Here is a 26,002-nt window from a genome sequence, read left to right as displayed (position 1 = left end):
GTGAGGAAGCTGATCAAAGCTCTCCCCAGGTCTGATTCAACACTTCATCAAATAGTTTTATTACTGTGGATGAGTCTGAACACGGAAACCATGGAAACCATCTTTAAAGAGCAACGTTGATGACAATGTGCTGCATCGACACCGCTGAGAGAAACAAAACTGGCTCCAAACTTCATCAGTTTAGAAAATAACCGTTTCCTTTATTGAAAGAAGAGAAATTGTTAAAGAACTTTTATATGTATTATGCTTTATTGTAGTTAAAAATCCCTAGTTGTTTAGTTTCATTTAAACTCTTGCATATACTGTGTTTCATGACAAAGCTTGCATGAGGAAACTGCCACAGGAAACTTCACCTTTGCTGAGTTTACTGAGATAAGCTTGACCAGTTCCTGTTGTGACAGTTTTTGTTCCACTTCTCACGTGTACACCACTTTGTATTGGTCTTCCACGTGGAATTCCAATAAAATTGATTCATGTTTGTGGCTGTAATGTGACAAAATGTGGAAAAGTTCAGGGGGGCCAAATACTTTTGCAAGCCACTGTATGCCCTATAGCTGCAGAAAAGGCTAACATTGTTATCTTTTTACAAAAAAAAACAGCTAAACATGGGAGGTTTTTGGACAAAGTTTGTGTTCTCCATTCTTTAAGCACCGCTTTGAGCACCGTTTAAGCACCGGCACCATTTCAAAAGTACCGGTTTGGCACCGGTATCGGATAAAACCTAAACGATACCCATCCCTACCCTCAGCCTGCTGCCGCAGCATGCAACAGCATAGAGAATAGCATTGACCACAACAGAGATACAAGATAACATTAATTAATGGGGATAGTGAAAACTTCTGTTAACGTTTGTGTGTGTGTCTGTTTAGCTGGTTAAATTCAGTATGGTTCCGACAACAGTCTTTACAATAAAATATGTTATTGTGGTGGGAGTGTTCGCCCCGGGCGCCACTGCACGTGATGAAATGGGCTGTATCCCAATTCAGGGTCTGCAGCCTTAAAGTACGCAGCCTCAACGGTCCTCAAGGGCCGCGTACTCAAAGACCGCTAAGGCCGGAAGTGCGAGGCTTGTGAAATGGGACGGTCTAGCCTCCGTCGCGCTGCCCAGGTTGCCTAGCAACCATAACACCAACCGCTGGAAACGTTTCATACAGCTTTGTTTGACAGAAATGAAGGAGAACATATTTTGTTCGTGTGTTTGTTTCTACACGAGCTTTGTGTGATTTAATAAGTATCTGAGGCTGAGACCACAGGACTGTAAAACATGATAGTTGGGTTTCAGTTCTGTACTGAACAGTCATTTAAGATTAGCTAGTAAATAACAATTAGCCAGTGTTGTTCATGAGACTAAAGTCAGTGTAAATATGATATGGCCAATATTATAGTTATTATATTAATCATCATAAGTTATTACAGCAGTGAGTTTGAACTCTCAAATCAAATCACTTCTATTGTCACATCACATGTGCAGGTACACTGGTACAGCACATGTGAGTGAAATTCATGTGAGTGAACTCTGTGTCTAACACTGAGCTTCAGTAAAGATTCAAGTTGCAGTTATTTATATGTCCTATCACCTTAAATCTTCACTCAAAGACAAGTATCTCTGACAGTGTATATACAGATGTATTATATATAAGAGACAAACATTGTTCTTTCAATATGTTGGCATTACTAAATTTGGCTCAATGCTTACATATATCTGTAAAAAGGAAAATGTACGAGCTGTGATAACTGTTTCTGATAGAATGAAGAGTAGACTGATATATGAAATATTCCTTTATTGGGTGAGAAAATGAGACCATGTCATAACTGCTTTAAGTCATACAGAATAGATATCAGAGCCTTAAACAGGCTGACTTCTGCTAAATGGGTCAAACTGGGCAGAAAGTCTACAAACACATAACATCCTTATAGAATATGATGTAACACTATAGATCAACTTACCTCAGAATATATAAAGCATATAAACAGTTACAGCAATATGATGCAACAAACACAGCAGTGCTACTAATCCAAAATACTCAAAGCTTCATAGAACTGAAACAAACATTTATTTTTAGCTCCATTCTGCTGCTGATACATACTTTAGGTTTCTGAATATTAAACTTGTTGCTGCCTTTCATAGTGTGTAACTTGAAGGCCCTGAGTACTTTCTCCCACACTGAAAACACTGGGATGATAACATTATTTGAACATTACCTAATAAGACTGATTCGGGACAGACAATTAGTTATGTTAAACTTTCCTAGCAGTCCTTCACAAACAGGGAACAGTCTGTCTATTCTCTCCATCTGTCAGCTGCTGCTGGCTCTTCCTCCTCCTCTTCCTCACACACTGCTGAGTTTGTCCTGGTGGATCATCAGGGGTGCTGTGAGATTATTCTGTTATCATATGTTACCTTATATATGTAATCAAAGTAGTTGAATTATGATACTGCTGTAGATCATATTATACCCTTTAATATAGAGTGTGTGATCAGTATGTAGTTTTAGTTTGCATTATACTTCTAACCTAAAAGAGTGTGAAAATCATTAGATCTATTGGATTGACCTGTATTATTCGACACTGTTGAATGTGTTACATGGTTTCTTGACATTTCATACTGCTGAATCATGAAGAGAATGTTGGGTGCAGAGGGCCTTGTACTGATAAATGGGAGAAACAGACTACATTCCATACCCCCACCTTTACAGAGAGCAGAAAGACAGGGAGCCGAGGTCATAACTTAGGCGCCATGTGAGAGAAAGAATGTGAATGTTTAGGCTTTTTATGACTAGGTGGGGGCTACTAGAGGCTATAAAAGGCTGAGTAACCTGTCACCATTTTGAGACTTGCTGTGACCCTCTGCAGGCAACTCTCCCCATCATGATGGTTCTTATGCTCTTAAGTGTTGAATTATATGGAAATAAAATATTGTTGATTGAGCATTTATACACCGAGTATTGTCCTTCCTTCAGCCCAAAGATTAAAAGAACTGGGAGATTTTAACAACTTAGTGCCGTGACCCGGATCTTTGGTGTGCTGAGGAGGGGCAGATTTGGCCTGTGGTGAGATCGTGGGGCGAGGCGAACAGAAAGGACCGGTCCAAACAGAAAGGTAAGCACAGCCTGTTGTATTATAAATACCAAATGTGCATATTGGGCTTTCCAAATTAATCTGTTCGCTGAGTTACACGTATTTTCACATTAAATTTGTCGGTGTCTGGTTTTTGGCGCAAGATACTAACAACAAAAGTTGAGGCTGAATTCCAGTGTGTTAAATGAACTGCTTCTAGCAAGAAACTAATAACATACTACGTTGAGTCTAGTTGCAGCTGAACTGCCTCTAGCAAGATACTAATTACATACTACGTTGAGTCTAGTTGCAGCCCACTTTACCTTCCACATTTAACTTTGTCTAAGACTGGCTTCTGTAGCAATAATACATTAGAATCTTTTGGAGACGCGGCCATAAGTCCAGTACATTGAATAGAGGTTTTGAAGTTGGTTTATGGTGTCGGATATAAGCCCTCGTTGATGCGGTCATAAAATTAGTACAGAATTAAGGTTAAGCAGATACTGGCTTACGGTGTCGGTTAAGCGCTAGCAACGCGTAATGCGAAACACGTCCGTAGGTTTTGGTTTATGATACGGCCGTGTTCTGGTGATGCGGCCGTAAGTACAGTAGTGAGGGGTTGCTGGTTTCAGCACATTGGATAGAGGTTAGACGGTGGTTTATGGTGTCGGTTAAGCCTCGAGGGTTGCGGCCATAAAATTATAAGTAAAATATTTACTTCACCTCGATTAAAGGTAAAGCAGACGCTGGCTTATGGTGTCGGTTTTGAGCCTCGGGGACGAGCATCACTTCTGTTTTATGATGCGATTTTGCCCCGTGGTGGCGGTCATAAGCGCAGTGAAAGGGGCACATGGTGTATGGTGCGGTTGTGCTTCGGAAGAGTTCTAACAGTTGAGCTCAGAGGTTTCTGTGTAAATTTCCGCTGGTGAAAAGCGCTCTCTGTGGGTCTCACGGCTGGTGAGGCGCGCTCTGGGTGTTCTGTGTGTGAGGCGCGCTCTGGGTGTGTTTCCGTGTGTGAAGCGTGAACACAGTGACAGTGGCGGTTGATGTGTGAATAGGAGGACATTAGTGCGAAGAAAATGCTTTAAGATCAAAGGTTGACGCCTAGTGTACCTGTGGAAATTAATTTTGTCCTGGTGTTGGCTCCCCCACCGTGTGTTGGACGCGACGCACGGACCAGCGGCGTCTGGAGGTCCAGGTTTATCACCTGAGAACTCAGGGCCCTCAAACGATAACAGAATAACACTGGTACGGCCGTGTAATCACGGGTTCACATTTATTCTGGAATAGAACAAGAAAATGCTTTGACATCTAAGGTTGAGTTCTATATTAGTCGAAAAATAGAGGTTAGAGTCCTCGTTTAAAAAAAATAGAGGTTAGAGTCCTCGTTTAAGTGACGTTTCAGTGGTTAAAATTGTTGTGTGCCTGTCCCCTGATAACGTGAAATTACGAATAAAGAGGGAATTTGGAGCCACATAGAGATAGACGGGCATAATTGGGTGTATTACTCTGTGGTGTAATAAAAAATAATAAAAAAAGGAGAGAGTAAGAGGTGTGTAGTGGAGAATTATTGAGAAGCAGAGAGAGGAATGTGTTGGGAGAGTAGTTGGGAGTGCAGTTTGCGCTGTCAAGGTGGGTGTGTTGCCTGCTCATCTGTTTAACAGTGATGAAAATGAAATTAAATAAATCTCTTAGTGTGTTAATACAGGAAGCTACGGACCTGGACCAACTGCCCCCACAAGCACAGCGGCCGAAGCAAAATTATAGTAAGGGGAACCACACCCAGCAAGAATCAGCAGCTGTGAAACAGACAGCAGCGAGGAGAGAATTAGAGGAGAAATGAAGGTTTTAAGAGCACATGAAATTGGGTTGGATTTTGGGGCCAACGGACTTGTGGAGGTTGGGAAGGCGTCCGGAGCATCACAACAAAAGGTGAAACAAAAACACACACAAGCAGAGAAATGTGAGAGAAAGGCTCCTTTTAAGGTAACGCCTAGTTTGAGAAAAAGTTAAAATTAACCTGCCTACAAATGCACACACATGCAATGAAGAAACAGCTTACACTCATGAACATGTGAAGATTTTCCAGCAAGGTTAAAGCAGCAAAAAAATTAACATACATCTGTTGTTAAATGATGAAGTTTATCCATTACTAACAAATAAACCCTCTGGGTTGCAGGACAACAATTTAACTTCAAAGAAAAAAGAAAATAAAGAGACTGGTATGACCAACCAGTGATGAAATAACAAATTGTGAGATGTTTTCTGATGATTGAACAACTCAAGTGATTACTGACGGAAAGAAAATTCTCTTTTGTGAGTTTAAACATGATCTTAAGAATTTGAACATGTGCATGTTGTCCTGTCAACTTGGTGGGTTATGAGTTGATTATATCGTGAGGAAGAGAGAGAAAAAAAAAAAAAAAAAAGGGGAGAGAAGGCTGACACAGGGCCTGGCCCGGTGTTTCTCCCCTCTCGTTGTAACACAGCCAACACAACACCATTTTCCTGTTCGTACACTTCTGTTTGTTTTTGTTTTGTTTTGTTTTTGTTTTGTTTTGTTTTGTTTTTTCTCTTTATGTTTAATTACAGGCTGCTTTGCCGGCCCTGAAAGCCGAGGCTGACCTGGACTCCTGCTCTCCCCTCTACGTGACCCTGACCAAATGCTGCAACAGCTGGACCCACAACAACCTGAAAATGTCAACAAGTGCTGCAGGAACGCGATCTCATGCAGCAGAGACGGAGAGCATTAAAACCAAGGCCCGTTTCACTACACGGGGGAAAATTCCCAGACTGCGTCAGCTGACAGAGCTGTGACGAGACGCCTGCCAAGCCCGAATGAAAAGTAAGGTCAAGCAAAAGGATGCTGATCTTGATAACTCTGCATTAACACTGTGCAGGACAGTGATGGACCAACACGGCAGCAAAAAGGACGTGACCGAGATTGAAGGAGCAACTGAGGTCAAAAGGCACCTCAGGATGGACAAAAAACACAGAAGAAGAAGATGCAGGTTTCACCTGCAGGGAGCATGGACACTGGAGAAAGGACTGCCCCGATTGGGGTCAGGACCAGCATGGACTGAACTTTGAGCAGCAGCAGCAGCAATGGTCGCAAACAGACTGAAAAGGAGGAGGGCAGGACCCCAGGGCATGCTTCAGGCTGTGGTTTACCCAAGACACCAGAACAGGAAAGTGATGAATACACACACAAACACACACATCTACATACACTGATGAAAAGAGACACACACATGAACAGATGTGCACTCGTTGATTGAGTGAAAAATGACACACACACAAACATTGGAATGCTGATTCACTGAGAAGTGATCCACACACATACACATGCACACGCTTGTGCAACGAAGAGTGATGCGCACACACACACACGCTGATGCAATGAAGAATGCTTTGCTAACAAATGCTTATGCTGATATGCAAAATGCTGCACACAAACATCCAAAAATAATTTTTATGAGGAGCCATTGATTACCATTGATTATTTAAAATGTGTTTTATGTCACCCAGAGCACATTTATGTAGATTTTAGGGGTAAGGTCTGAAACAGTTTGGTTATGAAAACAATGTCTGTGCGTGATGTCTGTTTATGGCTCAAGGCCTTGACTGAATTCTTTGCTGTGCTTCACACAGCCCTGGTGGAACAGTGGCACAGAGTGAAAATGATGAATTAATAATGATGAAGTTTTAGGTTGGAGTACGGCATTTTCTGTGATTGAGATTTAATTCAAGGAGGAACACAAGGTGCTACGGTACCTGAGGTTCTCATTCCTACACAATATTGTCCCGGCAGGAAGCAAAACGTTCCTGTGAATTTCTCGTTGATTTTTTGGTTTTGATTAGCGCTAGCTTGATTTTATCAGTGAGCTTTGGCTTGTGCACTTTCTCTAAGCGAGAGAGGGATGATTTTATGTTTGGACATGTCTGCAACGGGCCCTAGTTTGTGTTATTTTTATTAGTATTTTGTTGGTTACGTCTGTTTTCGTTTTTGTTACAGTGCACTGAGATAAGAACATCTGAGAGGGGTGATCCACCGGTGGTGATATTTTGTGAGTTCATGATTTAACAATCAGCTCTTTAAACCAGGCCTGAAAGATTGAAATTTAAAGCGCTATAAAATATTATTACTGAAAACAGTTGCAAAGTGTGCTTCTCCATGATTGTAATTGGCTTGAGAGAAATTCACTTATATGGGACACTGATCACATGAGAAGTCCTGAGTCTAATAGGATTGCAGTGAGTCAATCCAGTCCAAAAAACAAGGAATTGTTTTCCTTTAAAATGATGACGTCATCTTGCTGGTGATGGATGCTCGAATAGGTCGCGCGTGAGACTCCATTATCAGCAACATCTGGTATGAATGTGTGTGAATGAATGCATGTGACTGGACTGTGATGGACGGACTAAAAGTTTTGACTGACTTGATACTGAGACAAGACTGCACCAACTCTAGAATTAGTAAATGCCAACAAACAATTCACCCAGCCGGCAAGAGAAGGGTGGATGCTTTGCTTTGTTTTATTTTGTTTTTGCAGGAGCAGGAGGATAAGAGAGACTGAAGAGGAGACGGTAGCTTCACATGAGAGTGTGGAACTGCAGACTTAACCCTTTGGTTGCTAATTTTGAGTTCTGAGATATGATGTCACTAACCTTTTTAATTTTCTAGCTCCGGTGAATTGACACATGGGAGTGTGTCAAAAAGGGGGAAGTTGAGTCTGAACATCAAACAATGGTTTTATGAACATTTTATGACTTTATTTGTGTGTTTAATAATTTAGGTATGGTAAGACTTAAGGTTATAATGTGTTAGATTTAGAAATGGTTCATTAATTTTTGATTTATTTTACACACACATTGCAAATGTGCTCATAATGAGTTAGCACTCAGTCTTTTGAAGGTCATAAGCTTCGTTCGGCGTGACTGTCCGGACTGATATATTGTAGGTATTGACTTTGAGTGCAGAGGATGCAAACACGCTTACACACATAGATTATGATTAGAATAAGTCCCTGGGTCAGAGAGTTCTGAACATAATATTCTAAACCAAATTTGAATCATTAGAAGAACAATGGATAACAATATTAGATTATCAAGGTTAGGGAGAGAGGTGTTTTGGTTTTCTGTCTCTTACAGAGAGGGGAACAGACACCAGACGAGGTCACGGAGATATGAGGACCTTCACAGCAGAGACAGACGTAGGGACTCCCAAGACAGCAACTGGGGTCAAGTGTCATGGCGTTTGGGCTCCTCGAGAAGATGGATCCCATAAACACAGCAATAACCATGAAGGGGTTGGCGAAAATCTAGGAACACCAGACCAACGAGGTTCGAGAGGCTCTTGGCAAAAAGGGGGACACGGCGGTGACCCCAAAATACACAGATCTTTGTTTGAAATCGGGGCAGAATAATCCCCTGATCTGTGCACCGACTAAAGGGTGGTCTAACCCCGGAGGTCGAAGAAAGAAGCTGAGAATCACCCAACTGGAAGATACTGGTAGCTGCAGCAATAAAAATAAAGGTTAAAAGCTCCTTAGACAGAGGTTCTAGTCTAAGTACATTTGAAAAGTATAAGGTAGCACAAAAATGGGAGTGGGAAACTGGAACACCAAAATAAAGCTGTGGGAGAATTGGGGAGTGATGGGAGTGTCATCTGTAACTGCTGTTATTGTTGTAAATCTAATTTTTCTTGCATCTGACCTGCGCAAACACAGAGGTCATCCCACATATGGTCCACCCGTTAAAGGGGGACAGAGGGCCTCAGGACCAAGAAGAGCTGGACCTTGTAATGCTGGAGTGTATGTTATAAGTGATCTCTTAAAAAAGAGATCAAAAGGGGGAATTGTGAGATTATTCTGTTATCATATGTTACCTTATATATGTAATCAAAGTAGTTGAATTATGATACTGCTGTAGATCATATTATACCCTTTAATATAGAGTGTGTGATCAGTATGTAGTCTTAGATTGCATTATACTTCTAACCTAAAAGAGTGTGAAAATCATTAGATCTATTGGATTGACCTGTATTATTCGACACTGTTGAATGTGTTACATGGTTTCTTGACATTTCATACTGCTGAATCATGAAGAGAATGTTGGGTGCAGAGGGCCTTGTACTGATAAATGGGAGAAACAGACTACATTCCATACCCCCACCTTTACAGAGAGCAGAAAGACAGGGAGCCGAGGTCATAACTTAGGCGCCATGTGAGAGAAAGAATGTGAATGTTTAGGCTTTTTATGACTAGGTGGGGGCTACTAGAGGCTGTAAAAGGCTGAGTAACCTGTCACCATTTTGAGACTTGCTGTGACCCTCTGCAGGCAACTCTCCCCATCATGATGGTTCTTATGCTCTTAAGTGTTGAATTATATGGAAATAAAATATTGTTGATTGAGCATTTATACACCGAGTATTGTCCTTCCTTCAGCCCAAAGATTAAAAGAACTGGGAGATTTTAACAGTGCAAAGCCTCACAGATGATGTGCAGCAGTGGGTCCCTCAGTCTGTCCTCACTCTGGACACTTGCAGTTGTCACACATGGAAATCAAATGTGTGATAAGCTGCAGGATTCAAACACAAGTGTAACTTATAAATACATGTTCATACTTTTATTCCACAATCAGAGAGAAAGAAACAGAGAGAGAGTGCAGGACAGACAGACAGGTGACAGTCTCAGGTGTACACACTGCTACAAAACAGCACAAGAGAAGGAGGATTTAGTGTTTGTGTTATTACGAGTGCTGAACAAGAAGAGTTCCCAGATGGTCCAGTGGACACATGTGTGACTCCTGTGATTAAAGCATCTTTCTTTCAGCTTAACGAGTGAACCGTCAGCTCGTTCAAACACACGTTAAAGTCCGTTTGGCTCGACACCACCGAACAGAGGCAGCAATATAACATAGCTAACATTAACAGTGCAGTGAATCCTGCTTGTGCCGTCATATTCAGGACTGCAAACCGAGCAGCATCACTGACTTTCAGCTTGTTGTGTTTGTGGATATATGACTGACTTTAATTATCCATAAAATCATCACATTCTCTGTAAGATTAAGGTCGACTACAGATATATATATATATATATATATATATATATATATATATATACATAGAGGCTTTAAAACCAAGTTTATGCTGAATGTGCAAACATCACTAATGTCACATAACTTTGCTGACATGTGGCCAACAGTAATGTTTTAATGTTCTTCATTATTAAACATTCGCACATAAATAAGTGACATAATATTCAGTACTTACTTTTGACAGTTCACTCAGGGGCGATCGTGGCTCAAGAGTTGGGAGTTCGCCTTGTAATCGGAAGGTTGCCGGTTCGAGCCCCGGCTTGGAAAGTCTCGGTCGTTGTGTCCTTGGGCAAGACACTTCACCCGTTGCCTACTGGTGGTGGTCAGAGGGCCCGGTGGCGCCAGTGTCCGACAGCCTCGCCTCTGTCAGTGCGCCCCAGGGTGGCTGTGGCTACAATGTAGCTTGCCATCAAGAATGGGTGGATGACTGGATATGTAAAGTGCTTTGGGGTCCTTAGGGACTAGAAAAGCGCTATATAAATACAGGCCATTTACCATTTTACTCTTCGGCCGCTCCCGTCTGCCGTATTTTGCGGCAAAATTATCCACACCCACCGCTGTGCTATGAATTGTGGGATATATGGGACCACGAAGCGTGCACTGGACCACGCTTGATATTTGGGGAAATCGGCGCATTTGGAGTACACTTTGAATTGGGACAGCCGTTGTGTGGCAGTGACGTATTCGCACTTGAAATGCGTACTTCAAGCGTGCATACCCTGAATTGGGACACAGCCTGTGTCTGTGATGATGTCACAAACACACACCTGGAGAGACCAGTGTGCTGTAAGCAGGAAACAACAATGAGGCCATGTGACTTTGACCTCCTGGTAAATACAAAAACACATGAAGGGGGAAATTATCTCTAAGGGCCTCTGCTGGACATGAGAGGAACTGCAGGGATCGGCTTCATTTTTGTGCCTGTTGTTTTTGTCTTTATCCTTTCACTGAGCTCATTTTGACTTATTTCACTTTTCAGGACATCAGCAACCTCCTCTTAAATATAATGAAACCAAACGGTGCTCACCTAAAGTGGTGACTGTGCTGATCATGTGACCCACAGCCTCACAGTCTGTGATGTCATCCTGTCTCACTTCAAGAGCTCAAACAGGCTGATACGACTGTGTGAACCGAAAAGGTCAGAGCAACACTTTGCCCTCCACTGTTTACACACCGCTTAGATTCAGAGTGTGTGAGCTTTAATGGGAAAGCTGCTGTGCTGGGTGACTAATGTGAGATGGACGGCAGACGCTGGAGGTCTGGATCGGATCCACATGACAGAAAAGCAAGAACAGATTCAGTCCGAGTCATTCCTTTGATTCCAGTCATCACATTTATTGATCATTAGTATCCACATTAAGCACTGATTCATCCACTGAGGCTCAAACTGCACAGACACATGAAAACATGATATTTATCTTATAAAAAAACGATGTTTATTATTCAGAGGTGTTTGAAAGTCTTTCCAGGTGAGTTTGATCCAGGAGGGTCTGAAGCCAGAGTCAGACAGACTGTGCAGAGACTGTAGAAGGACAGAGCAGCAGCAGAGCAGTCCAGATCCACTGATGATCCTCTGTCAGATCCAGAGGGACACACAGGGATGATGCTGGACTCTACATTGTGTCTGACAGTGGAGCTGTTCTCAGAGCAGTTCACTCTGCAGCACTGACAGTCGTCTGCACTTCATTCCTCTGTCAGTCACTGCTGGATGAAGCTCTCCTCTCCACCTCCCAGTAACATGGCCCAGTCAGAGCGTCTCTACACACAAGCTGCTGCTGCTTCAACCTCTCTGGATCATCAGGACACAGCTGCTCCTCTCTCAGCACACACACCGTCCTGTTTACAATCATGGCCACCATCTGCAGAGAGAAGAAGGTCGAGCAGAGGAAATAAACAAGCATGCCTTTCCCCCCCTTTTTTTTTAAACAAACAAAAGAATCATAAATGCGAAAGAGAAAAAAACTTGGCACTTAGGGAGTGAGATTTAATTACCAGTAATATACATGATATATTATGTATAATATATTATAGCTCAGCCTTCGACACCATCTCTCACTCTGTACTTCTAAGCAGATTTTCCTCTCTCGGCATCTCTGACACACCCCTCGCCTGGTTTTAATCATATCTCCTCGACCGATCCCAGATTATTCAACAAAAATCATTCCGCTCTCGTGTATTCCCCGTCACTTCTGGTGTACCCCGAGACTCAGTCTAAGGCCTTCTTCTCTTCATAATATACATCCTCAAATCATCCTCCCTCTAGGTACCATTTTCCGCAAATTTGATCTTCAGTTTCACTGTTTTGCTGATGACACCCAGTTATATCTCTGTTGCAGACTTGATTCCTCGCTCTCACCTTCCTCCCTTTTAAAATGTCTATCCGAGTTAAAATCCTGGTTTAATTTTCTAAAGCTTAATGAGGATAAAACTGAAATCCTCCTTATTGGCACCAAATCCAACCTTTTGAAGGCGAACCGTTTCTCACTCACCATCGATAACTCCACAGTTTTCCCTTCTCCTCAGTTTAAGAGCCTTGGTGTCATCCTAGACAGTTCACTTTCCTATAAATCTCACATTAATAATCTCACCCGTTCTGCCTACTTCCATCTACGCAACATTAACAGATTAGTCAAGTCCGCGTCTCAGTGTTACGTTTTCTGTTTTATTTTGAAGGTCTGTGTCATGGTGAATGTATTGGGTTTTGCTTCCCTTTGGTCATGTCATGTCTGATTTCTCCCAGCTGTGCTCTCCTTCTGTGTCTCATTCCCCTCTTTTTTCCCCAGTGTATTTAAGCACTGTCTTTCTCTGTGTCACTGTCGCGTCCTCCCTCCTGCTGTGTGTTTCCCAGTGTCACCCTGTATACTTAGCATTTTCCCAGTTTAGTTTTGATAATGTTTTGTATTACTTCTGAGCCTGCAATAAAGCAGTGTTTTGGAGTTTACCCGTTGCCTCTGTGAAATCTGCGTTTGGGTCCTCATCTCCTGCCTGCACACAGTGAATCATGACATTATTGGCATAAAGAGTCTTATAAAATATTTTGAAAGGGTCCCTGTATTTCATGTAATTAATTTTTTTTGATGATTTTTCTTACTGGATCTTTAATTTTGTGTATTGTATTCTGTGCTATTTTCCAGGCTAAAACTTTCATTGCTTTAGATCCTCCTTTGTTTAAAAAAAAAAGCAATTATTTTTTGTTTTTATTTTGAGTGTTGTCAAATCATTGATTTCATTTCTTGTTTTCATAATTTCCTCCAATTAATTCCTTGTTGTTTTTATTTTATGCTTTTTTTTTTTTTTTTTTTGTAACCTGTCCCGTTTGGTTCTTTTGCCATCAGAATTATTGTCTAAAGGCGAAGAAAGATGCCCAACGGATTTATTTTTACCAAATGGACCATCCCAGCCTTGCCGTAATGGTCCATCTGATTCACCTTTTATTGTTTATTTTATTTTCACTTGCTGAATACGGGACAGACTTGACTGGTGGAAAGAAAGGGGAGAAAGAAAGAGGGAAAGAAAAAAAAAAAAACCTGAGAAGAGGGACGGGGAAAAAGGGCAAAAAACAAAAACCAACAGAATAAGCAGACAAAAAAATACATATCGATCACCTGGATCACCTGTTGAGAAAGAAAAAAGAAAGCAAGCAGAAGAAGACAAGAGTAATAAACAAGATCACAATGATATATGGGAATATGACAGTAAATACTAAATATTAAACATTATGGTGCAGCACGTGAGATCGACAGCGCACTGCTTTGAGGTAGGAGCTCAAAAGGGTGTAGTTTGTGTGTGTGATCACCCGTGTGTACACCTGTGAGCATGAACGCGCTTGTTTTAAAAAGGTTCCTTCATGTAATGATCTGCTAGAGGTGTGGGGGCCACTGCCCCGTCCTCCAGGGCATGAAGCAGGTATGGAGGAGATCAAGACTCCAGACATCCAGAGGCCCCCAGAACACAAGAGACCAAGGAAGACCAACAGAGGGGCAGCAGCCACTATCCCAGAAAGAGCTGAGGAGAGTCCCAGATGAGGGGTCACTCAGCAGCCGCGGAGCAGAAGCCAGGGGGTTGCAGTGACGTGCCCGTGAGCTCCGCCGGCAGCCAGCTGTGCCTGAGTGACCGAGCCCGGGCCGAGGCCGAGGCACCCCATCCCCGAAGTGGCCCGAGCGAGCCCCAGGCTCCATGCCCCAATAAGCAGCCGCCAAGGAGTGAGCCGGTGGGTACCTGGGCGCCCACCCCCGGACACAAAGAACCACCAACGCACCGAAGTCTGAGGGCGTCTGCCACCGGCAGGGGAAGTGGTGGGGGGAGATGGGCCTCCAAACCTTGGAGGGCCTGAGATGTCCCCAGAGAGGTGGGGTCTGATACCCAACCTGACATATAGACACAGACAAACAGGCACACACAGATACAAACATCTATTCCCACCCTCATGCTCTCAACACTCACCCAACGTGGAGACAGACATAAAGAGACGCTGTACACACAATCACACTCCCCAAGCGTACTCTAAGCCCGGGTCTAGGTACCCTTGCCCCTGGAGGGGGAAACTGCGCCCAGACCCAGGTGGTGTTACCCCTTTCCCTGCGGTGGGGAGAAGCAGACCGCCCGACTCCGCAGCAGCAGGAGGCCCCACATTCCAGACCCCAGTCGGACGGCCAACTCCTCCTCCTAGCCCCCGCTCCAGCAGGCCGCAGAGAACGGGGTGTAGGAAGACTCAAACCTCCCTCCACCCGCTCATATGTAGTGTTGATGTATGTGTGTTCTAAGGTGCATTTAAAACCCAGGAGGGCATGGAGCTACCTGCCAGAGCAGCAGGTAAGCGTATAGCCCCTCCTGCTAGCCCTCAATGTCTACGTGTATTTAAAATTGAGAGGTGGGCAGCGGCGCCAGGGGTGAGGTGTACACCCTGATGGTGACTGGAATCCGTGTAGCGTGCCCACCCCAAGATCCTATATGTATGTGTAATGAGAGTGTGAGTAATGTGAATGTCTAAGTTGTGGGATAAAATTGAGGCAGAGGCAGCCAGAAGGGGACAAAGGGGGGGATGTCTCCTCGCACCCTAGTGACACACCCCTACCCCAAGGCCCTGCATGTGTGGGTGATTGTGGTGGAGCGGGAAGAGGGAGGCAGCTGGAGATGGGGAGGGAAGGAAGGAGGGCAAGTGACCCCTCCTGGGGTCAGCTCCCCGCTGACCCCAGTAGGCACCCCATACCCTGCAACCCGCCAGGGAAAGGGGGGCCCAGGCCCATCCAGACCGGGGCCCAGTGGAGCAGCGCCTCCCGGCCCCACAGAGCCCGGGACAGGCTCTGTGGGGCCGGGTATTTTATGCTTTTTACTTATTTTTTTTAGCTTATTTTGGGGGGTGGGGGGGGTCCTCTCAACTTTGGTGGGACAGGGCCTTCCTTTGCCAGCCAGCCAGTGTCCATTCTATGAATAGCATAGGTATATTAGGGGTAGGGGTATTAAACTAAAATTTGAGGAGGTCCAGTTGGAAAAAATCTTCTCAAGCAGAGGTCCGGGACATCAAAACTTGTGATGTGATTTTGATAGAGAAGCAGCCTTTTTAAAAAAAAATCAATATCTGAACGTATGAACAATAGTCTGTCAAATCAATGAAAATACAAGTTAAAAACATTTCAACAAAATTTATTGTTAACACTGAAACACACAGTAGGCCTACATTAGGCTGGCTGCTGTTTAAAATGAATAACAGAAAATAAATAAAATGGCAAAAATGTGCATCTTAAAACAAAGTGCTTAATTTCAGAAAGAAAATAGCAGCAGCTTGAGTTTCCCTTTTTCTTTACCTTTTACATCTCGACTTAACAGTCTCAATACATTTTCAACAGATAACATCAAAACGCTTAACAATTTTACAGTTTCTCTTTCTTTCCCCCATATATTCCACTTCCCCACTCTCTGTTGTTCAGTGAGAAAATTGAGCTTTAGTTTGCTCTACTAGGATTTTAAATCTGGGCTGGAATGGTGTCAGGGCCATTCTCATACACATGTGTAGGTGCTCATTGGTGAGCCTGGAATGATGCTTAGTTTTTATTATGTTCATTGTGGAGAAAGCTGCCTCACAGCTGTATGTGGAGCCAAACATGGTCAAGTTGTACAGGGCTACTTTCCTCAGATTTGGGAAAGCTGTCTCAGAGACCATTTGGAGCCAGAAAGTGGCAGGTTCAGTTCTTCCAAACTCCTGTTCCTTTACTGTTGGGAAGTGTGCATAGTCTCCTTGCAGGTCTTCTTTGAACACTTCAAGTTTCCTCTGAAAGGAGCGGACAGCTGTCATCAGTTCACAAATTGAATTGTCCTTGCCCTGCAGCTTCAAATTCAGTTCATTCAGGTGTGAAGTGATATCAACCAAAAAGGCCACAATATCCATGTTTTTCCCATCATTTAAAAATAGAGAAAAGTTTGTTGCTTTCTGACTTTCCAGCTCTTCCAAGAAAGCTGCTACTTCACTTCTGATGGTACAAAATCGCTCCAATGCCCTGCCTTTGCTAAGCCATCTCACATTGCTGTGAAGCAGAAGATCATCAGCATTTGCATCAACTTCTGAGAAATTCCCTGAGCACACGATGCTGACAAGAAGATGATGCCTTGAGAAAATTTATCATTTTCATCATCGTTTTCACCTCAGCATACTCATCTGACAGGGTGGAGCATAAGACAGACTGATGAATAATGCAATGGTAAGAGATTAGCTCAGGATTGTCCTCTTTCATTCTTGCTACAGCTCCTTTCTCTCTCCCCATCATAGCAGGGGCTCCATGTGTGGTTATTGAAACCACTTGGTTTGGCTCTATTCCTCGCTTTGTTAACATTTCCTTAATGGCCAGGTAAATATCCTCTCCTTTTGTAGTGCTCTGAAGGGAAGTTACACCTAGCAGGTCTTCACAGAACTCTTTCTTATCGTTGTTGAAGAACCTCACATAAACTAACAGCTGAGCATTGTCAGACACATCAGTGGACTCATCTAGAGCCAAGCCTACACATGGTGTCTTATGTATAGCTTCTTCCAGCTGGGACAGCACATCCTGAGCTAATATTTCACTTCTCTTTGTGGCTGTTGATGCTGACATAGGTATTTGCTTTATTTTGTCACAAAGATAGTCTTTTTGTTTACCCTCAAGTAATGTTTCTGCTACTGCACTCATGCACTCTTTGACAACACCTGCATCTGTAAAGGGCTTTTTGTGTTGACCTAAAATCCAAGCAACTCTTAGGGAACATTCATGAGCACGTTGTTGGGCGGTGAAAGAACTGGTTAAGATCCTTGTAGATTGATCATATTGGGCTCTGAGACTGCTAATTTTCTGGGACCTGAGTTCAGACTTGGGTGGGTATGATTGTTCAAAGGCTTTGTGCTTTGTCTCATAGTGGCGTTTGACATTGCCACTTTTAATCAGTGCCACGGTTTCTGAACATATGAGACACACTGGTTTGCTGCTTGCAGCCGGAAGAATGAACATATATGCATCGGTCCATTCAGTCTTGAAAGTTCTATTTTCGGTGTCTACTTTTCTCTTTTTTGAAAGCGCCATAGTTGTTTTACCTCTTGTGACTCCCACTCACGTCTTGTCTCACTGTATTGTTAATCGTCTTGCTTGTCATTCACCTCTCACCGTCTCTTTCCTCTGTCTGTCTGTGTCTGCATTCAGCTTTGCGATCGCCTTGAATGCACAGATTTGATTGGCTAAGTAGTGTCACGTGGGTGGCTTAACTCGCACACAATTGGTTTGTATGTTCCCTGGTCTAATACAATGTAACGTTACGGCTTAAAATTGAATCGCCCCGTCAAAATTAAATATAATTTAATATTTTGTTAACTATAGGTCCGGGTCCACATAGGATGGCGTCTGGGTCCGGACTCGGACCCCGGTCCACCTGTTAGTGACCCCTGGCATAGGTAAAACACCTGTCCATTTTCTACATTGCCACTAATGTATATATTTTCAAAATAAGAAAAAATTGCCAGATTATATAACTTGTTTCTTCAGAAGACATCTTTTTACTAAAATAAAACTCACCATGGATCCCCTCTACTCCTTAGTCTCTCAGTACCACCCTCATTCCTGCTCTTGATGTCTAAATGCCCGGAGTCTTTTTTTATAGTCTCGGGACTTATCCTTATTTACTTGGCTTCATGTTTTTCTCTCTGCCACGATAAACATTGGATCTGCTCCAGAAACTCTCCGGGCATTTGATGATTGTCACCAGTAGTTCCCTCTTTGCCATGTCACCTGTTGCCTCCTCCACCAAGCCGTACAGCGCAGTTCCCTCCGGACTCATCTTTGTAGCAAATGGAATATGAAGTCAGATTTTTTTGTTTTTGGAAATGGATTTCACCTCAACATATTCCCTTTGCTGATTCAAGACCTTAGGTGCATAATGATGATCAGAATCAATCAACTTTCCAAGGTTTTCTCCATGCTTTTGTCATGATCCTGGGCCATGTTGGCCCAGCATTCTTAGTTTTCATGTTTTGGGTTTTGTTCTTTATTTACGCCTTGGTTTCTAGGTTGCCCTGTTAAGATGTCCCTTATTTTGGTTACCCCCTGGGTGCTCCTCTGTGTATCTGTGAGCCCTCGTTTCCCCTCCTTGTGTTTCATTCCATGTCTCCCCAGCCCGCTATGCCTGTGCTTTCCCCGTGCTCGCCTGTCTCTCTCTCCTCCTGTCTGCACCTCTGTACTTCCTGTTTTACTTTGACAGTCTCCCGTCAATGTCGTGTTTCTCCTGCCATGTCTTGTTACGATTATCTGTGTCAGCTGTGTTCCCCGTGTGTCCCCACTTCCCTCGTTAACCCTCTGTTTATTTATGTGCATTTCTCTCTCTGTTCAGTGTCGCTTCGTCAATGTCTCCTCCCCGAACCTGTGTGTCTCTCTGTGTTCCCTCGGTCTTCTGTTAGCATTCCCAGTTTAGTTCTGTTTCGTTGTAAGGCCTGCAATAAAGCAGTGATTTTGAGTTCAGTTCCTGTCTCCGTGAGTTTTGCGGTTGGGTCCTCATCTGCCTCCACACAGCGAGTTCATGACAGCTTTTGCCAGGTCAATTTCAATACTCCTTCTTCCATTTTCTAGCTGGACATTTTGGCGATGATGGACCATGGCACCAGACCTGTTGGTGCCTTCGACATCTTTCGATTCGTAGCTTAACTGAGTTTGGCAACTCCAGATTCTGTCATAATAAACTTTCCACAAAAATGGCCAAAGATGGAGAATTATCTTCCGATCCGTCTTTGACACTATATATTCTGACATTTTTTCTTCTGGACTATCCCTCCAGATCTGTTAACTTGGCAACCATATTGAAATGCAGTTTAAAAATCTCCGTTACTACTTCCTTTTAGCTTGAACTGAAGTTTCAGTATCCACAATTCTCTCTTTTGCCTCTCCCTCTCTCTTGTTTGTGTTATTATTTCCTCTCCTATCAGTTGTGTATCTCTTCTGAATTGTCTTAGTTCTCAAAGATTAAGGTCCAAGCTCACAGTCTTAGCTTGTTCTCTTGCATTTGTTAGTGTTTCAATGTCCTCTAGAATGCTGCTAGCAGGTGAGGTCTTTTAGTTTCCGTCTCCCTTGTGCAGCTCGTACCGCATAGATTTCTATCTATTTCTGCATCTTGGCATCTTGAATCCCTTACTCAAATATCTTATTTTCATAAGTATCTTTACAAAATCAGGTCACTATGGGCTGTTTTTAGGTCATGCATCGGGAGCACATTCTCTTATGCTGCCATCTTGTACCTTGCCGAGCTGGAAGTCTCCTAAATGAGTATTTCCAGAGACTCTTCATCAGCTGTCAGTCAGTGATGCAGCACATCCAGTATAAAGAGCAGCAGGGACTTCGATGCTGGGACTGCACTAGTACTCATTGTTGTTTCACTTTTTCTAATCTTTATTTTGGATTTTTATTGAAGTTCATGAAAATGTTTTTCACTCCTAGTTTTACTTTGGACTTTCATTCATTAGAATAACCTTCGTCTGTCCACTCTGAGCTCTTCAGGAACCCCACCAACAACCCTAAAAATCCAGATGTAATGGTTTCAGCTGTTAACTGGAAGAATTCCATCCAAACATCTGCTCTCACTAAATTGATCCTCACCTACAGAATGTGTTCTTTACTGCTTTAAACATGGAAATAAATGCGGTCATTGGTTTGAGTGCTGCTTTGTCCAGAGAGCTGATTGGCTGTTGACAGTGTTTGATCAGAACGTGTGAGCTCTTACTATGGTGACCATAAAGGCCACAAAAAGGCAGAAACAGGAAGCGTTTGTGTCTAATCCTGAAGCCTGTCACCATTCTCCTCTCACAGCTCACTGAGAAGCTGCAGCTTTACAGGAAACACTGGATCTTTGTTTCATACTTTCTATGTTTAGTACACTACTGCTGACAGCACCACCCACTCACTCCAACACTCTACTGACCTCAGAGTCTCCAGTGTGCAATCTGGACTTTCCTTAAGAGCAAACAGCTGCTTCACATCTGGATACTCCAGTTTGTTCAAACTCAGGTCCAGCTCTCTCAGATGGGAGGGGTTAGATTTCAGTGCTGCTGCCAGAAAATCACAGCTGAACTTTGACAAACCACAGTTCTTCAATCTGTATAAAGAATAAAAAATATAAGTTCATTAGACGAAGTGTGTGCTTGAAATAATTCAATGTTTCATCATCTTTCAGAATGTAGAAGTTTAGAAAATGGAAATTCCAAACAGCTTAAGCAAACAGGAAGGTTGCACATTTATCATAAAAAACATGAAAAATTGTTAGCTTCGCTGAGTAAAATCGAAACTAAACAAGACACATCAGAGTTTAAAACAAACAAACAAACAGAAACAAACAACAAAAACTGCCATTTTAGGAGACCAACATTTGGACTGTGGAGAAGGCTATACAGTAAAACTACACAATGCTGCCGTACAGGGATGCTGGTTCAGCTGTGGCTCAGCACAGTAGAACAATTACAGCATTTGGCTGCTTCCATTGAACGCTCTGCACAGAGTTTCAGTTTCCTCTTCTGGTCCTAAAGTGCAGAACAGCAAGGTTTCAAAAAGCATCAGCCACAGAAATGCAGTGAGAATTATTTGGATCTCTTGGTTGTGTGTTATGATGCTGTGTTTGCATATCTGAAGTCTATGTTGCTTTGGAAAATGTACACGTGAGGATGGATCACTCAACTACTGCAGCTCCAGATAAACAAGCTGGACCTGAACCTGGTAGCTTCACTTAGAAGACACTTGTGACGGGAACGTGTGAGAAGATTTGTGCAGACAAGTGTGGATTTTAGAGTCTGGGACAAGCTCTCCACAGTCTTTGTGGAGATCCACGTTCTGCATACTGCCTGTGAGAAGCTGGAGACATTTATCCTCCAAATCCACTGAGCAGCTGCTCATGGTGGTATTAGTTTCATGTGTGCATGTTAGCATTAAGCCTCGGGTAACACTCTGCTGTGGACACGGTCACAGACAGCTGGACGCCTGATGGCTGGGTAGTCCTTCCTGTTAGACTTCTTTGAGGTGAGCTTGAAGCTGCTGCTTCAGGCACATGCACAGCTGGTTATTGTACTAGCAATGTTCTGCGTCCACACACTCACAACAAGGCTCAGTGTGGACGATGCTGTGCATGCTCCAAAGCTGGAAAGTGGGCGGGAACAGGGAAGAGAGCGACAGCAGTGTTCAGCACAATTGATGCTCTATTAATGTGTCAGCAGGAGTAAAGTGTTATGCTGCTATTATTTGCTACTATTTTTATAAGCATCATTACCATTTCATTATTAATAGTGATGCTGCATCCAGATGCATTCAGATGTTCAAATATATTGGTATTATATTAGTCTTTATTACAAGTCCAGTAAGAACCACTTTAAATTGTTGAGTTGAATCTATAATTTTAAATGCTTTTCAATGCTCCTATAATCTTAAATGTTTCTGTGCAGACTGCAGGGACAGGAAATATACTCTGTGTAAAGACAGGAAGTTACATGTTTTTGAAGTTGCATGCTTTGCAGAAGTGAAACTGAAAGCCGAGTCTGAGTGCAAGTATTTTGAGCAGGTTATTTTATTATGCATTTATCTTTGATTAAGCTTTGATTAAGCTTTAAGTAGTTGTATTAGATTGAAACATTTGTTTTATATATTTTACATGTAAGTCAAGATTATTACCCACATATACACACATATTAGTTAGACTCATTTATATAGGTAAGAGTTTAATCATGTTTTGCTTGCAACTGCAAAGTTGTGCCTGCATGAGTGACAGTTTGTGCAGAACGTGGACCTGATGTTCCAGAAGATAAGCCTGGGCAGGATGGTGACAGGAAGCACCTGGGTTCGAGCCGAAGACAATGTTCTTTTTTAAACTGTGTTCAAAGTTAACTGAACGTTTGTGGTTTTGGATTGACGCATGCTGTATTGAGTCTGCCTGGCAACAGGCAGACTGCCAACCCTATAAAGTCTTTGTTCTGACTATTGTAAGATAGTTCAACACCGAATCTGCACAAGTGTTGGACTCCACATGTGTGCATTAAAATCTTCGTCTAATTTCACCAGGCCGGATCAGTGGTTATTATTTTTGGTCTTCCTCCTCAATATCTGAACCTTAACAAATGCTCAACCAAATCACATGAGGCAAAGTGCGAAAGTGGGTGTGGGTCACAATCAGCCAAGGTTTCAGGTTAACTCATTGTGAAATCTAGCCCAACCCTATTCATCCTGAGTTCAAAAGACCCAGGATGTGAGGGTCACCAACAGAAGGTTACATGATGTGACAGAAGCTGATTGGTCAGCTGCGATGATGTTGGTGAGTTAATGCACTGTGGGAGGGGGGAGAGAGAGAAAAGGGTTAGTATAGCGTAGGGAAGACACTGCAGCAGAGGAGAACAGTGTCACACAGTTTTCCTATCGTAGTAAGTTTGTTGAGGATAAGTTAAACCTGATTACTCCTGTAAGAAGATTTTGAAGCTCTGGAATTAAATTTACCTTGTATCTTTTTACATCGGAGTCCCGTGGAAGTTTTTTCCCTCTTCAAATGAATGTACACAAGTGACACACAGGAAAACTGGTCTCATGGCTATACATGCTTCAGTCATTATGGACCTGTTTCTGTAGCTGCCACCATCGTTCTACATGTTTGTACATCAGCTTATAAAATCCTGTCTGCTGTTAAAGTCTTTATTTATTACTCTTCATGTGTTTCACTGTCACTGTGTGGGCAGAGCTGCCTGAGCCACACCCACACACAACTTTATTGCTGGTAAGGAGGCGATACAAATAACAATACAAAACTAAACTGGGAAAAAATAATGCACGAGGAGACACAGGGAGAATCACACACAGCTATGAGGGAAGACACGACACTGAACACAAGAAGACTAAGGACTTAAATACACAACCAGGATCGTGACACATGGTGCCTCTCACAGCCGTTAACACACCCATTCCTGACCAGCTAGCATTACCCAGCATGCCGTGCAACATTGTCAGTTTGTAAATGTGCAATAATTCCTTCTCCAAACTGTTTCTGTGTGCCGTGACCTTTGACTTGCTAAAGAGAGTCAGCTGTGGATTATTCATTGTTGCTTCTGATACTTAGAACTGTGAGGAAGAACACTACACAGTTAATCAGGGTCCCCTCTCTCTGAATTAGGAAAGGTCGGCAGGCCACATGTGGGTCGTGGGCCATACGTTGAGTATCACTGTTTGAAATGTGAATATTGTTCTGCTACAGTCAATGGACTAAACCAGAGAAGAAGAAAACAGACTTTAGCATGAAGATCCTCAGTGTGGATCAGTATAATATCAGCCTTATGTCTGCAGTTTAGTGTCAGCACAAGTTTCACATCATATTCATCTCAGCACAACTAAAACATGGTGACTGACCTCAGAGTTTCAAGTCCACATCCTGGGCCCTCCAGAAAACCACACAGGTGCTTCACTCCTGAATCCTGCAGCTTGTTGTTGTCACTCAGGTCCAGCTCTCTCAGAAGGGAGGGGTTGGACTTCAGTGCTGCTGCCAGATAATCACAGCTCATCTCTGACAAACCACAGCGCCTCAATCTGTAAAAAGAGTGAAAGATTTAGGTTTATTAGACAAAGTGTGTGCTTGAAATCAATCAGTGTTTCATCATCTGTTCAGAGCTGAAGAAGGTTCAGAATGTAGAATTTTAAAAAATGGAAGCCAAAAGGAAGCAGCTTCAAAGAAACACAACATGAGAAAACTCTGAATTTTTCAAATCAAAGTTGCACATTTAGCATAAAAACATGAAAAATCATGAAGAAGACTTTAAAAAGTCCTGTTTGTCATTCAAGGAACAGCATGGCTTCACTTTTAAAGGTGAAGTTGGAAAGAAATTGACATATTTGAAGTCTTTTTCCAGTCACAATAATAAAGCAGATGAACTACAAGCTCATTTTCATTCCAACAAGTCATCTTCTGACCTGGACTAACAACACTGGTCTCTCTCAGAGTTACACTTTGTAGATGGTCCCTGAGTGCTCGTCTCACAGCCAGCTGCACATGGACCAGCAACGCATTAATCCAGTGTGGGATGAGAATAATCACAGAGGTACCCTGGGTAATGATGAGTTTTCACGAATCAGCTGACAGTTCTGCAGCGCTATATACATATGGACAGTATTAACAGAGGGAAAAAGATGTATATATATAAAATGTACAAATATACAAGCCGTTTAAAAAAAAAAAGTAATATGTAATAAATAGCGTTGTGTATATACAGTTGGGTTATTGCACATAAAATTGGTATTGCACAGTGGTGGAAGTGTGTGTGTGGGGGGGCCTGTGTTATCGGTGCATGTGTGAGTTCAGAGTGGTTATGGCTTTGGGGAAGAAACTGTTTTTGAGTCTGTGGGTTTTTGTGCTGATGCACCTGTAGCGCTTCCCTGAGGGACGCAGCCTGAAGATGTTGAAACCAGGGTGGGAGCTGTCCTTGATAATGTTTCCTGCTCTGCTGATGCAGCGGGAGGAATAAATGTCCATCAGGGAGGGGAGAGGGCAGTGTTAAGAAATAGAGAGATATTTTTTAATGCGTATCTGCTCATTAGATTGTTTTATGAGAGGCCCAGACTTGACTAGGTCACAGGCTGACCAGAAACTGCATGTTTTTGCAGAATATGGGGAACAGACAGAGTGAGACTAAGTTTAGACAGGTTGCCCTGGCAACAGACCAAAGGGAAAGTTATTGCAAGCTGCACAGGAAGTTTTAGTGCACAGGCATGTTAATACATAAGACACAGAAAAGAGGAACTGAGTAGAAGGAGTTTGTTTGTAATGAAACTGTGTGTGTGTCATGTGTGACGTGTGCGGCATCTGAAGTACAGAAATAACACCATATAAGACACATGTTGAGCTTGTAATGTTAGAGATCCTGCAACTGGAGTTTGGGCTGTGCAGGGGTCTCTCTCTTCCGTAAGATGATTGAATAAACAGAAATACAAATGTTTTGATCACTATGAGACAGTTTTCTCCGTTCTATCATGGGGACAAAAGAATCGAGGTTAATAGCAGCCGATGATCTTTTGTGCTGTCTTGACCACCCTCTGAAGCCTCACTCTATCTGCCTTGGTGCAGCTGCCGTACCATACTGTGATGCAGTAGGTTAGCAGGCTCTCAATGGACGAGCGGTAGAAGGTCAGCAGCAGGTTGGAGTTCAGCTTGTACTTCCTGAGGACTCTCAGGAAGTGCAGCCGCTGTTGGGCCTTCTTGACGACCGCTGAGATGTTGTCTGTCCAGGAGATGTCAGCAGATTACATGGAACTGGCAGATCCTGGTTCAGACTCCAGTCTGCAGTAAATGTCAGACCTTCACTGAAGGCTTTTCTGTCAAACTCTGCTCTGAT

At 42.9% G+C, this 26,002-nt stretch overlaps 1 protein-coding gene and 1 long non-coding RNA gene across 2 annotated transcripts in view; both read right to left on the bottom strand.

Annotated features, from left to right (window-relative positions):
* LOC116320226 overlaps positions 1 to 26,002 on the bottom strand; it is a gene marked incomplete at its 5' end in the record, with an annotated part of 145,551 nt that overhangs the window by 59,908 nt on the left and 59,641 nt on the right. The window lies entirely within an intron of this gene.
* Positions 11,904 to 24,072, bottom strand: LOC116334538. The gene is made up of 3 exons (XR_005611476.1): positions 24,027 to 24,072; positions 20,578 to 20,751; positions 11,904 to 12,014 (listed from the first exon to the last, which is right to left on the bottom strand). It is a non-coding gene; the product is annotated as an uncharacterized LOC116334538 (long non-coding RNA).

This window comes from Oreochromis aureus, linkage group 3, assembly GCF_013358895.1.
Source record: "Oreochromis aureus strain Israel breed Guangdong linkage group 3, ZZ_aureus, whole genome shotgun sequence".
Lineage (NCBI taxonomy): Eukaryota > Metazoa > Chordata > Actinopteri > Cichliformes > Cichlidae > Oreochromis > Oreochromis aureus.
The sequence above is the reverse complement of the archived record's forward strand: the minus strand, read 5'-3'. Positions and strand labels throughout refer to the sequence as shown.